The sequence below is a fragment of the Gavia stellata genome, chromosome 15 (genome assembly GCF_030936135.1).
Source record: "Gavia stellata isolate bGavSte3 chromosome 15, bGavSte3.hap2, whole genome shotgun sequence".
NCBI lineage: Eukaryota > Metazoa > Chordata > Aves > Gaviiformes > Gaviidae > Gavia > Gavia stellata.
The window spans coordinates 5,660,964-5,676,298 of NC_082608.1; positions in this window are offsets into that span (position 1 = coordinate 5,660,964).

The window sequence follows — 15,335 nt, forward strand, 5'->3', positions numbered from 1 at the left end:
GCTGGCCACACTATTTCTGATACAGGCCAGGATGCTGTTGGCCTTCTTGGCCACCTGGGCACACTGCTGGCTCCTATTCAGCCGGCTGTCAATCAACACCCCCCCCAGTCCTTTTCTGCAGGGCAGCTTTCCAGCCACTCGTCCCCAAGCCTGTAGCATTGTGTGGGGTTGTTGTGGGCCAAGTGCAGGACCCGGCACTTGGCCTTGTTGAACCTCATACAATTGGCCTCGTCCCATCGATCCAGCCTGTCCAGATCCCTCTGCAGAGCCTTCCTACCCTCGAGCAGATCAACGCTCCCACCCAGTTTGGTGTCATCTGCAAACTTGCTGAGGGAGCACTCAATCCCCTCATCCAGATCATCAATAAAGATATTAAACAAGACCAGCCTTAAAACTGAGCCCTGGGGGACTCCGCTTGTGACCAGCTGCCAACTGGATTTCACTGCATTCACCATGACTCTCTGGGCTCGGCTGTCCAGCCAGTTTTTTTATTCTCTATTCTAATGCGGAACTTTTTACATGGTAAAAAATCCAACATACAAATTGTCAAAATCTGAGCTTTTATATCTCCATGAAAGGCAATTTGGCTGTAAGTAACTGAAGGGGCTCACTCCACCATTCTTCTCTATGCCAACTTTGAACTAAACCCAGGTTAGAAGTTGTTTCCACAAACAGTAATGAAATTCAAAATCTCTGAAGTGTTTCCCATTCCCTTCTGGAACATAACTGAAGCAATTTGTCACTTGCAAAAAACACACACAAATGAAAGACAAGAATGAGCTTTCATGGGAAGCATCAGTCACACAGGGTATGCATTTGAATGCTGAAACCCAAATACAAGAACTTCTTTCAAATCAGCTTTTGACTACTCCGAGTTGAAATCTTTACCTTCCTCTCTTACACCCTAAAACCTCCCCCTGCATTTGCTAAACTTCTTTTGACTAGAATTCTCTTGAAGTTATAACCTACTTCAAAAAATTTTGGCTTCTATGAGGAGGCAGCATGTTCTGTGAAAAAAGGTTATGTAAGTAACATAGTGAATTCTAATATTAACATCATTCAACAAATAAATCCAGCAGCATTGTCTATCCCTAAAGCATACCAGTCTCAAAAGTTCAGTTTTACTTAAGTGAACACACCACTAATAGACACCATTGCTCAATCTCATGAACTGTACTTGAACGTAATGCAACTTTTCATTCCAAAGGGAAAACTCAAAACCAGTTGAGTATTATAGTTAACCTTTCTAACTATGGACAAGCTCAGTTGCACTGTACAGCATATTTCTCCCTGGAACAAGCACAGGTGGTCATTTCATTTCTGCCCTGCTCAAATCAAAGATAAGATAGATAGATGTAAAGTTGTTTTCAGCAAATGGCATCAAAATAAGAGGAATTGATTATCTGCAAAATATTTTTTTCAGTACAAAGAACCCAACACTCCACCAAAACTATTAAGGTTTATTAGACTTGACCATCACAATGCTGGTATTTTGTTAAATCCCTTTTTCTAGTCATTGAACTTCTGCTGATTGAACTTTACTAATGCCTAGTAAAAGAAAGCGGTCTTATTTCCTGTCAAATAATAGGTTTTCTTGCCCCCTTCTGCAATCACTTTGTTTACATGGACTTTGTTGACTGTACTCTACCACACAACATTTTAAACCCTGAATCCCAATCAGGGCTACCCTCATTAAAAGTATGACCTTTCACCTTCTATGAAGCACTGCTAACATAAATTACATTTTGTTGTAGCCCAAAGGTGATAGAGATGCGAGTAGGATAAACAAGGTATAATACAAAAGCCAGTTGGGTCAGCCTTTCATTACAGCCCTTTCAAAAGCTATTAATCTCGCTTGTAGTCAGTAGGCTGAAAATAATTACTTCTTCTAACCTATGTTGTAGTAATAGGGTAGCAATAAGGACAGGTCATGCAAGACACAAATAATTCTTGGTCCTCATAAAACCACTTGAAATAGTATTAGGTGAGCATCATGGCATGTTACTTCAAATCTCACTGACAAGAGGAATCTCGACAATATCTATTGTACATTACACTACGTCAGATCAGCTGCATTTGGCCATAATATACCACAAAGAATGGACAAGAATTAATCATGGTGAATTCAAAGCAACTATAAAATAGGTCTTTAGCTTTTAAAATGCGAATAGAAAATGCTATTCATCAAGTTCAGCTTAATTTATCTTTCAAATCAGGGTCCACATTTAAAACAATATAAGGAGAAAAGAACTAAAGAACCTTACTTATCTTCAGTCTACTTAGCGTGTCTCGTTTGCCTTCTGACTTACAAGAATTAACACTGACCTTTATCACATTAAAAGAAAAAAAGATTCTCCTGTTGGTAGGGAACATGAGGATCCTGGGAATCACACAGTACTAGACAGCAGCTCAGTAAAAATATTAAACTTGATAACTCAATGATAGTTGCAAGCACTGTCTGGAGAATAAGTAGTTACTTCAAAATTACACATTAAGAAAAGATTGCTGATAACAACCAGTCTACTAACCAATTTGTGATGAACTGGATAGACAAAATGTAGTATTTCCCCAAATAAAATGTTTGCTTAAAAAATATTCTACTGAGCATAAGTCATGTGCAGATGGTTCTAGAATAAAGTGAATTTAAGTATCGCCTGAGAGTTCTGCCACCTAACAGCAACCTAGTGCTTATCCATCTGAACTAAATAGCTAATTGATAAAAAGGAGGGGAAAGGGTTGTGCAACTAGAACAAAAGTTCTATGCCACATATAGTCACATCAGCATTTCACACATAACTGGGAGACACCATGTGCACAGTACATAGAACAACAGAGATTCATATCTCACTTAGGGCCTCTAAGAGCTACTGTAAGATGAAGAATACTGTGGGACACTAACTGAAACTTCAGTGCTTCGTTTTTTTTAATCTACTGGTCAACTAGTAAGCCTATTACACGCTTAAAAATTATAGTCAATTTTTATCAAAGCCCATTACAAATCTTCCACTGAAATCTCTGAAAAGACAACTAAACATTTAATTCACTGATAACAGATGGCTGGAGAGAGAGGAAAAACCCCAACAAAGCAACCCCCCAAAACAAAAAACACTTTCCATTGTATTTTTGTAATGATTAGGCTATCATTACTAGATTTCCTAAAGCTTTTTTTTTTTTTGCTACTATTATTATAAAGTACTAGACAGTAGGATATGCTGTTAGAACAGACCTGGAGTCAGAAAAACCTTTTATTCAATTTCCAGTGCCAATTTCCTAATTTTGCTTTGAACATGACCAAATCAATCAGTTTTCCTAAGGCTTATTTCTCCAGTCCTCTATCTTCCTACAAGATTGTTTCAAGACTTTAAAAACATCAAGAAACTCTCACATTAATAATTTCAATCAAATATTAATTTTGTCCCTAAATTAGCATACAAACAAAAACAGTCTGTTGTAAAATAATAACATCTGCAGATACAAGTAGAAGTGATAACATCTGGTTAAATTTGGATCCAACTGAAGGGAGTCCAATGCCACTGACTTCAGCACAGCTGCATCACCCCACATCAGATCCACCTTTAATGATTAAGAAAATCAAGATGATGACAGAATGTAGGTTGAGTGCCTAGCTATAACACTATCAAACAGCTCAGGAATCTGCCCAAGGACAAAGGTAGACATGTCGAAAAAAGGCAAATAACTGCAAACCAAATAAAAACTAACATTCAAGAAGAAAGTAATTCTGAAAGAGATTAATGTAACTACAGGCATTTTAGATGTCTAGCCTCACTCAAGCAGTGTGAAAGGACCCAGAGAAAGGTCCAATGCTGTGGAAATCTCTCCCTTCCCCCTTCCAAATAAAAGCAGGCATTCCTATATTTCAAAGAACCAGACACAAATCCAGGTACAAGCCAGTCCTTATGAAATACAATGACAGATTTTACTAGTAGGCAACAACGATTTTGTCTACCTGCATCTTTCTTTTGGTACTTCATGGCCAATTACGGTAAAAGTTGCTCAACAGGATGCACACACAAGAAAATTCCTGTCACAGAGCAGATGCAAATTTAATTACTTTAAGTTAAGCCTTCCATCTTGTCTAGAGGTCCTTCAAAAATGCAACTGTAAACAAGCACTACATTGCAATCAGGTGTCGAGGGCTTATTTGATCTCTTACAAAATATGTCACAAATCACTGGCAGAAAGTGGGTCGAGAGGGAGAACAAAGGAAAAAACTGTCAATGGACTAGGTAGCTCATGTGAGCGTGCCTATTAGTGCACTGGATCTTTCTGCTCCTGTCTAATGCTGTCCATATAAAACCTTCTTAGTTTGACAGTGTTCTGTTATCCTGCATTTGATGTAATTTTTCTGTACTAAGCAAAAAAAAATCATCTGTGAAAAGAACTGATAGAGTAACCAGAGAAAACATTGACGATACCAAAATTATTCTGCTAAAATATCAGTTTTGTGCTATTCTTCATTTGTTATATGTTACATAACTTCTAAAAAGCACTAAATTTTTGAGAAAACAATCACATAAGAGCTGGAAGTAAATTAACTTTACTTTACAATAAAACTACAGATGGCCCCAAACAAATAACAGGTAATGTGTTCGCTTAAAGAAAATGACAATACTGTACAACTGGCTGGAAGGAAAGCATGCGTATGTGGTGCGCACATTTTACCTCTCACTGAAACATCGGGTACTTTTTTGGACTAGAGGCAAAATACCAGATAGCTCTCTGCAGTCTTCTGGTTGTGCTAAAATTCTAGATCACTGCTCATTATGAATCCCTCCACTACAGCGTAGCTCAGAAGGGACAGAGTTTAAATGACAAAGTGTCAGTAATGTTAGGAAATTTGCGAATACACAACAACGAAGACATATCTCTTATGGCAGGAAGACTGGGTAGGTATTTTATTTAGTAGAAGAATCCACTAGATGTACGGAAGTGTACAAACAGTTTCCTGTACACACTCAGTTAAACCATTTACCACATAGTTAAAAAATATAATTTAAAAAATCATTAAAAATTCAAGACTGAATATGCCAAACATCTCTGAGTTCTTTTGAGACCTGTGGCGTTAAACAATAGATGAATCATGCAACTTCAGCAACAAAGACTAACTGGTCTGCATAGCACAGCTTGTCTGTTATAAAGTACACGTTGCAGGGGCAGGGGAAACTAACCCAAAATACACTGTGCTGCGGCAGCCACGGCAATTGGAGGCCACATAATAGCTGTAGGTATGTCTTTCATAAGATCACCCAGAGTCACTAGGCTAAGTCGGACTAGCTTTAGGGCACACAAGCCCTTCTTCAGCCTTGTTTAACTTTTGTAACCTTACAAGTTGGTCTAATACATATTACCTTTACCTATCAAACTTGTCTTAACACAGCAAGGAAAGTATCAGAACTGCTGTTCTTACATTACATACTTAAATACCGCTGTCAGAAACATGAACTTCATTTTCTGACTCAAACAGCATAACTTCTACGTCACACTATTTGGAGATTTTCTGTTTAAGTGCCTATCTGTTCTAAAAAATAACTGAAAAAACCTCAATTGTGGTTATTAAGTATGGTTCCTCTACATACTGAATTAATATTCCATTGCATTTTCATGAAACCAAAGCATACCCTTACTACCTGTGATAGAATGAAGTTTTCAAAAACAGCATCTTAAAGAGTCAACTTACAGAAGCCCTACTTCATCAGACAAAACAGGCTAAGGAGTTTCTCCTTCACACAATCAGAATGACCCAAAACTAGAAAAGAAAAAAAAAAAAAAAAAATTTTCCTCTTAGGCTTACAAAACTAAGCCTTCCTATGGTGATCTAAGCCAAAAGAGCAGATAGTACAAGAGCAGCTAGGAAGCTGACAGCCTAGAAGTCATTTCTACTTAGCCAAAATTTGATTATTTCCCACCTTCTGATGCAAGAGATTCATCAGAAGCAAAAAGTAACTTGTGCTTCAATAACACACAAATATTTTTGCTCTTAGAAAACAAAACAAAAGGTGAATCAAAGGCTGGAGGCAAATGGACAAATCCTTTATGTGAACAGGAGGAGTCCCAAAGCTGCTTATTTACCATCTTCCTCTAGTAATAATGGCAACTAGACAATCCAAGCATAAAATAGAATTTTATGATTTTATTTATTTCCCTACGGAAATCTTCAATTGCTGCTTTAGAGGGGCAGTCCAGTCTCTCTCTCATCTTGAAGTACACAATTGTAATACTATGAATTAGCAGTGGGGAAAAAAGCACAGAACTAGAGTTAACACAACAGCCGCAAAAAAAGAATCAGCACTGCTGTGCAAGCTCCTCAAATCTGTATATGTATGAAGTGAAAAATGAGACAAAAGTAAGAAACTGTCAAAATTCCTAAATTGAGAAGGGACAGTCCATTGGACAAGGCCTTACTTTGCTTCCTATACAGACTGCTATTTTTCCTATTTAAGCAGAGCTGTATGTTATATTTACCAAACTGGTAAATTTAGTTTAGCTATGTTTAATCTAAGATATGCATCTCATGTATACTTTCTTGCTATTGGGCAAAGAAATCAAATTGCTACAGTTTTCCCACCTGCTTCCCGTTATTGGCAGAATTCACCCCTTTAAAAAAGAACTTGAACAGCTGATACCCTCACTTCTTTCTTTTTAAAAAGAAATTTTCCTCTTGGTTAAAAAAAAAAAAAAAAAAAGAACACCGAAACAGTTTTAAGTCTAAATTATTTTTTTCATATATTAGATAACAGAGTAGTTGCAAACACTTTGCTTAGAACTGACTTCTTTTAAATCCACCAGATGACTTTAACACTGCATTTACCAACAAAAATACACTAGATCTATTTATCTCATTCTAATAAAATTTAAATAGTGCAACACATTATTCATCTATCCATATTATAAACTGTTGTGTACATTAAGTGGATAATATTATTAACACTAATGTTTCTGTAGGCTATTCATAAAATAAATGATGGACAAAGTAATTCCATCTATTACACATGGAGCTCAATAACAGCTGTAAATGAGGAAATTGCAATAGACATACTGAGTAATAATCAGAACTAAAACAACAACTGTAACAATATATCCATTGTGTAAATGTTCTGATTATAGAAACACAGACTACTCTGTAATTTTTCATCACTGATGAATATTGGTAACCAGCCAGAAATCAGATTATACTTTGTCCAGTTACTGTCTAAAACACAGCTGCAAAACCTACTTGATTTATTAATTTAATGAGATACAATAAATATTTTGTTGACTATGACACAGAAGTATGTGCAGCATGACATCAAATCACTATACCTGCCTAAAAACTACAGTTAGCAAAATGTACTATACCTTTCCACGTATGTAGCTACAAATGTGACATACACAGTTTTGCCAGCATAATGTCATAAAGCTATACTGGCTTGTCAGTAGAAGTTCTCTAAGGCTTCTTGTTAACACAGGCACCATGTCATCACAGTTTAGAGCCTACAAGAGCAACTGCTCATGTCAGAAAAGAGATTGAGGTAATTTTCTAGTTTGAGAGCTTTGGTGGTCTTAGTTAAAAATCTTTTAATTACCTCCAACATACAAATATTTTTACTACTGTACATGTAGTAATACCTAGAAATTATCTGTAGAAGCACAAAAAATTATATGGCGTGCTACAAACACAACTGAGTAACACTATGAGGTTAGCCAAGAAAAGTCTGGCTCATTTCTAGGAACGATCACAACAAAAGCCCTAGTATTTGGGATAAGTAGCACTAAGTCATCTGATAGAAAATTGCTGCAGTCAAAACACCAGGCATGATTTTCTGTAAACAGTGCTAATTTATTAACAGGAAAAGACTCAATGTGGCTGACACCAGGGATTATTATATAAAGGCTCCTTAGGAAAATGCCATCTATCTTGTATTTTCTGTCTCTTTACCAAGAGTTACACAAACTTGCCAGCTAGAGATGAAAGAGGTTGAGGTGTGGTCCAGCTTCATGATACTGACCAGATGGGGAAGATGCTGCAGTTGGCATAGAGCCCAAGGAGAACGAGATCTATGGGGAGTTAGGGAGAGGCAAACATATCTGACAGCAGGACAAGAGCTCTCTCCCAGACATCATCCACAGGGATCCTTCATTCCCCTTCGCTTATATTGTCACTGCATATGCACAGGATGACTGAATATATTATGCATGGGAATTAATCATGCCACTGGCACTGTCAAGAAGCCACTGAGCTTTTATTATGCATGCAAAGTTCTGCCATTTTGCACACGCAGACGAAAATCGGAATTCTCAAACAAAGAATTCCAAAACTAAATTAGAAAGGAGAGAAGATTAGGCCCGTGGTCAGAAGAGTAGAGACGATTCCACATGCAAAGGAGGTTTTCTGAAAATAAGTGAAGAGCTCCTGAACATCCTCTCCTCTGACAGAGCAGTTCAGCCTTTTTCAACCAGGAAAGGCTAAAGGCTAAAGGCCTCAATGGCCCAGTCCCAGCAGGTACTTATGCGTGAGCAGGCCGTGTGTGCTCCCCAAATATTTGTTTGGATTTTTTTTTTTTTTCAATTGTAGCTACGTTAACATTCCATGCTTAAAAAAAAAGTCCCTTTTTTTCCCCTGTCAATTGATTACTCTTGCTCATTACTCTTCATAAAACAAGAATTAGCAGATGCCCAAGTGAAAAAATTACTTGCTTTTAAAAAAATTTGATACACTCACATTGCCAAACAGCCTCACCTGAATTCATCTGAATATAATAAATAGCATAACCACAACCTTCTTTTTCTAATATTCAGCTCCAATATCACTTAAGGTGAGGGAAATGAGGAGGAGAGGAGCAAAAGTGTTCTCCTCCTGATCAGGCTGCTGGGTTTGCAAAAGACTTGTTCCTCCTACTCTGCTTGGCATAGCAGTCACAACCTGCTCTCTCCAGCCATGTTAGCATAAGAGTTGGATAGCGTTAGCCCTTCACATGTCCTTACAGTAATAGCTCCTTTTCTGAAAATGACAGTAAATCTTTTAAACAGCAAAACACACATGTAAATTCATTTATATATAATTTACGTAACAGTCACTGGTTACATTCCAGTCAAATAAATGCTAGGATATTACACTGGAATCCACTAGGTGTCTGGCTTTTTAATTCACGTTTTATTGATTCTCCATCACTCAATTTTGTGTCACTTCTATGCTTATTTAATCTTTCCCAAAAAATATCACATTGCCTTAATATTTCACCATCTTCCAGCAAGTCCCTATTTGCTGAGTTCTCACTTTGTTCCTTCATCACTTATTGCCTGCCTCCGCTAGTGACTCCATTCTCTAATTTATTTTTCTTAAGAACTGGATTATCTCCAGTTCTTGACTTAAATTCCTTGGAATAAAAGTATTTAAAAGAAAAAGTAAAACCCCCACCAATTATGAAATAAACAAAAGACATGATAAATAAGTGGGCTTGTTAATGCAAATTTCTGAACACTCTTTAAATGATAAACTCATGTAAAATGAAGGCCAGTCAAGTATGAGCCAATGTAATACTGAATTCTAGATACACTTCGAAATTGAAAGAGAAAAGTTCTGTAAAGCAATAAGCTTTTACTTTATATCTAGCTACTACCTTTCTGAGATATCATTAGAAACATTCTGCAACACTTGATAAATCCAAATTCTTGTGACTTAACTGTTCTTTCACTTTTTAATCCATATATCAAACATCATACTAAAAGATATAAGGATTAAATTGATATTTCCAGATATTGCTATACTTTAAATAGTTTAAAATAAACTTGATTTAATTCATCAGCTCATCACGCTCAAAATTCTTTCAAGTGGAAGTCAACTTCATAGCACTTGATATCATGGCACAGCACCAACTTCAAGGAAACTGAGGCCTTTTGAGGCAAAATTGTCCCAGCATAAGAACCATTTCAATAAGTTGAAAAGAATTGTCTGCTTAAAGTCCTTTTTCAGGATGGTCTGACAGCTATCTCCTCTTTTCTGTGCTTTAAAAAAATAATTCTAAACAATTAGAGAAAATGAAAGCTAAATTGTTTTGGCCTCAGAAGAATATAATGCCGGAATTTTCAGGATCTAACAAGACACACTTCATTGATCCGATTTAAATGAGTTAACGTTGACTTTCTAGATTCATCTTATTCTACTGTAATTCAACCCAATACCAAGCGATTTCTACCTTCCTTATATATACTTAAAGCTTTAGGATACAAACAGTTTATTGACTTTCATTTGCAAATGGCAGAAACTAGACCAAAGTTTATGATGTTTACACCTTCTTTAAAAGGCTTCCATGCCTTTTAAAGACACTTTTTCACTTTCTCTTATAGGTATCATAGCTTCACTTCACTCATAAAAAAAATGCACATTTTCGCCATAGACTTTAGTGTAAAAAAAAAAAAGTATCAGTTTGGCAATAGGAAGTCAATTTCCTATCCCCTGGAGTCTCATTCCTGTAACAACAAAACTTTTTTTTGAACCCTAGCCAGCAAGCACCAAATTAGCCCATTGAAGGGGCCAGATTTTAAACTCATCATTTGTTTTTCAATTTTCAAAAGTTACACTATATAAAGGTAGCTTTACACATTTTCATTACTTCAGCAAACTACTGATTCATTCTCAAGGTTTTTTAACTGATAAGGAATAAATGATGAAAGTGACTGATTCAGGCATAAGGCTTACAAAGCCGCCAGTAAAGCACTGGTAAAAGATACTGCACTTATCTTCTAAGAGGATGCTGTAAACAAATCTAACTTACAGGCCTGTTTCATCATATCTCAGAAAGAAATCTTTGAGCTTTCAAACCAAAGACAAAATTATTATGCAAGGAACTCATACAAGAAGCACCTTCTGCATTTCATCACCATCTTGCAAAGTGTGAATGAATGCTGAGACACGCCCTATTCTTCAATATTGATAAAGAGCATAACAGAAATCTTTGCTTCATCCTTAAGTCCAGTTTCTGATTAGCATGAAGAGCACCTTCACTTAATTTACAGAATGCCATAGAAATATTACTAATAGCTTAAACTACATTTAACAGTTTGAGATGTTCCAGCTTTATAGTTTAAATCAACTCTCCAAGTTATTTACATATGCCATCACTCACAGTTATAGTAAACGACTAACCATAGTGACTGCTAAATTAATTTTTACGAAACTATAAATGCTTTGGAATGCTACAGGGAAAGGGTCTTGAATAGGACACCAATTATTTCCAGAATGTAAGAAATATTGTTACTTGTATTACCTAAGTGGCTAATTAAACTCTCTAAGTTGCACAGTACATAGGTACATCAGAATTTCAAAACATGACTCAAGAGATGTCAGCTTTTTGTGTACCAAAAGGCCACAGACTAGTAGAAAGCAGGGTTAAATGCAGAACTTGAACCTTGAGTGTCTGAAGTGGTCAGAAGCAATCTCTTGGTATGTATCGTGTCCTGTGATACCAAGGGCTCACAGAGTAAAGAATCTCTGTATTTCTTCACAACCTTGTTTAGTAGCATAAACCAGTTCCTTCTTTCTACCCCTGAGTATATTTTATCAGTAGCTAGAAATGTCAAATACTTCTATGGTAAACAGAAATATCCTGGCCTTTTTTATTTTTCTACACACCAATACTAAAGAAGGTGACACTAAAATCTGCCCCAGGCAACTCTATCACCATCCACAGTAGACAGGTCATTTTCCTTTTTATCAAAGAGGAGAGTAGGTCATCACATTTTAGTACATGTTGACACCACTGCTAGTAAAAAGAGATAAGAATTCAGTGCCCTTAAGGTGCCTTAACCTCTATTTTACCTAATACAGATATTTCACAGTTATTGCATTAAAGCTGGAAGAGAGACAGATTTGTACCCTGAAAGAATGCACTACAAAGGTCTCAACCTTTGTGACAAGCTGATATTTGTACCGCAGAGAGTTTAGGTGACAACAAAGCACTTCCCTTAAGTTATCTACCTCTCTTTTATTTTGGGTAATAGGATTTATTTTTCTCCTGTAACACCACAGAGGGTCATGGATGTTTAACCTCTCAAGAACAGGTATGCGGTTTTTGAACACTTCTGGAAGTTGAAATAAAAAGCACATGCACACCTCCTGCCATCCTGAAAACAAATTCAGAAGTTTCTTTGCTTGATTAAAACATTTTGCTTTCAGTCAGGATACTCTTAATTCAGAACACAGAACAAAATAATGACACTTAACTGCCGTTGTCCTTATTCACTGTGTTTTCACTTTCAAACATTTGATGCTAATGTCTAAAGAAAGTTGGAAAACACTTTTATGGCAATGTTCCTTATAACTTTTAAGATAATGGGAAAAGACACCACCTCCTAATTGTTAATACATAACCATCTGTACGTGAAAACTTCCTTTTTATTGATTGCATTTTATGTTAATAAACTGGTTGCTCCACATCCTTTTAAAATAAAGATCTGCAGATCTTGCAAGAGCAAAAACATCAACGCAAAGTGCTTCGCTATTACACAGACTGGACAGCTTTCACAAAAGGACGTTTTCTATCTGGAAAAATACAAAGATATGAACATACTTGCAATAAACTGCATAATGACGCTCAGTTTCTCCTGCACATAAATGTAAAATATTACTTCAAAATGGGCAAAAAGAGCAGCCTCTGGTTAGAGGAAGAATAGGTATTCCGTACTTTAAGTGAAATAATAGATTTGTGCTTGAAGATTCTAAACTTTTTTCCCCCCCGGAACACAACAAACAGTATTATTAACTCCCACCAGAAGTTAAACCTTGATTTGTACAGCAAGAGAAAGAGCAATGTCTTTCTGAAATGGAAAATAGCATTTGTTTGTTTTGAAAATAGTCTGGTCAATTTTTCTATTCGTTTTGGTCACTTCGTTTTAAACTGTGGAGGTCAAAAAAGTAGTTCTGAGTTCAGAGACCATGTCAACAAACACAAAAGCTCATTATTTAAGTGTTCATTATTTATTTGTACACTTAAATGCACTTAAGTGATTGCGTATTTGTGTATATACACTCTGAAAATTCAGTCTTCCCTCACCAAAACATATTGCATAGGTATACATCACTCAAGAAGAGGGAAATAAATATCAAAACTTAGTCACAGCAACTTCGTGACCAGAATAAAGTGTTTAGAAGAACATGATTTTAACATCTAACAACAGACCACTTTATTTGCCAAAGAATTTTGCACGTTTATGGAATGCATATACACATACATGTGTGCAAACACACATCTGAATGCATGCATTTTATACTCCATTTCAGACCAGGCACATATTAATGCATTAGCAAAGACTGAAATCACAGAGTCAGACTGTTATTAAACAGCAACAGCATTTAAGATTAAGAGCAAGAAAACCAAAGACTAAGATCTCCATGACACAACCTAATTTTTTAGATCAGTGCATCTGAACTGAGGTCTCTTGCAAATGACATTGAAAGCAGAAAAAAATAAAACCTGGTTCAGAAAATACAGAGGGCAAAAATATTATGAAAATAACACTCTTCTTGTTCCTAAGCAATCTAACCACTAACCACTTTCTACGATTTTATTGTTTTTACTAAATCAGCATGGAGATGTTTTGAAGCGTGAAGGAAAAAAATAATTTTATAGCCAGTGCGCAAGATAACGCTATTTTTATGCTTTGAATAGAAGTCATTATGAACAAGCTTTTGCGAGTCTCTGATTTTTTAAGCTGATATTTATATTTTGTGATGTCATTTTGATATACCATTTCAATTGCAAAGAAACTGGGATATTTTGAGAGAAGAAAACAGGCATGTTTGAAATTCAATAAACTAAATTGCAGTTACAGATGGCTTTTGCCCAAGTGAATAGCGAATATTACACTAAAGCAGGATATGACTCTTCCAAGCATGAAGCAATTCAAAGTATTTGTTAATACGTGATAGTTTGCATAAGTGATTTACCTACACACCAAGCTTATGTTCCTAATTAACCCGGGGTACAACTCCCATTCGTTAAATTAAGTATGAGGTTCAGCCCCAAATGTCTTCAGCATTCATTATCAGAAGACACAAATATGTCTGCCTGTTAAATATTTTCAATGTCATGCATTTATTACTTAGTGAATTTCAGCCTTATGACTCTTCATATTGAATTCTGACACTCCTTTATGCACTATATTCTGTACTTGAGAGAAAAAAAAGACCATTTTACATTGCCTTAGGTTTCTTACTTTTTTATGATAGATTCTATCTTCTCTTCAACCCTTTCAAGAGAAAAAAACTACCTGAAATAAACAACATTTCAGTCATTTTAAGTTTGCACAACTGCTTTACAAATCACATAGCCTGACCTCCTTCTATAATATTACATTACAGCAAGATCCAAAATAACATTCCAGTTTGACAGCTAACCTCAGGCACCACTGGTCTAGTATCTCGCTGCTTATACTGCTGCCTGAAAAGCTCATAGGATACGCAAGACAAGCTGAGAGTTTAACTGGCAGAGCTGTTCAAATCTAAATTGTGCTATTTGAAACTTAGACCACAGGAGACAACAGTTCACTTTTTACCATGGCAGCAGATTCAACCTCTTGGCCCTGTGAAAGTCATATGAATACATTCAGCACACACAAAAAATATCTCCCTATATTATGATCAAAGACATATTCAACACACATTTTTTATGCACATTTGATCATTCCGTTGACAGTCTTGGAAGTTAAGTAATATGGACTGCTGCACATAGGTTTCAAACCTTGATGGAGCCCAATGGCAGGCTACTTTTGACAGTCAAATAATGACAAGCACGTTGCAGGCCGATGCCCGTCATTCATGAACATCTTGGCCTGCTCCAACCGTTGCGCAGCGACTAAGTGGATGGTCAAAGGTTAAGTTCGAAGAAGACAGCAATGAAGGGCAACTGTCATGCACCACTGAATACTGTGAGGCAGCAAGGAGTGGTTGTCTTCTGAAGAACATGCAAAATGTTCTCATTCTGTCCAGGCAGACACATATTTGAAGGTCCTAAATGAGACCACTGCCAATTCATGAAGAGCCAAACTGACAGCATGCCATTCAAACTGTCTCTCTCAAATAGGACTTTTTTTTTTTTTATTTCAAATCACAAATGCATGCAAAGTATAACGTTAAACAGAACTCCCAGCAGTTGTTTTAAGCAAGCTAGATTTGGCAGGGTAGGAATGGTGAGGGGAAAGATATCTAAACTTTTTCCCTTCTCTTTCTTTTAATATTTAAAAGAAGTTCAATTATTTCACAAGAAACTCTTCGACTTTTTGTAATAGCATGCATTTATTTCCAAAATTACATCTGTTGTACCCTTTTTACTAAATACTGG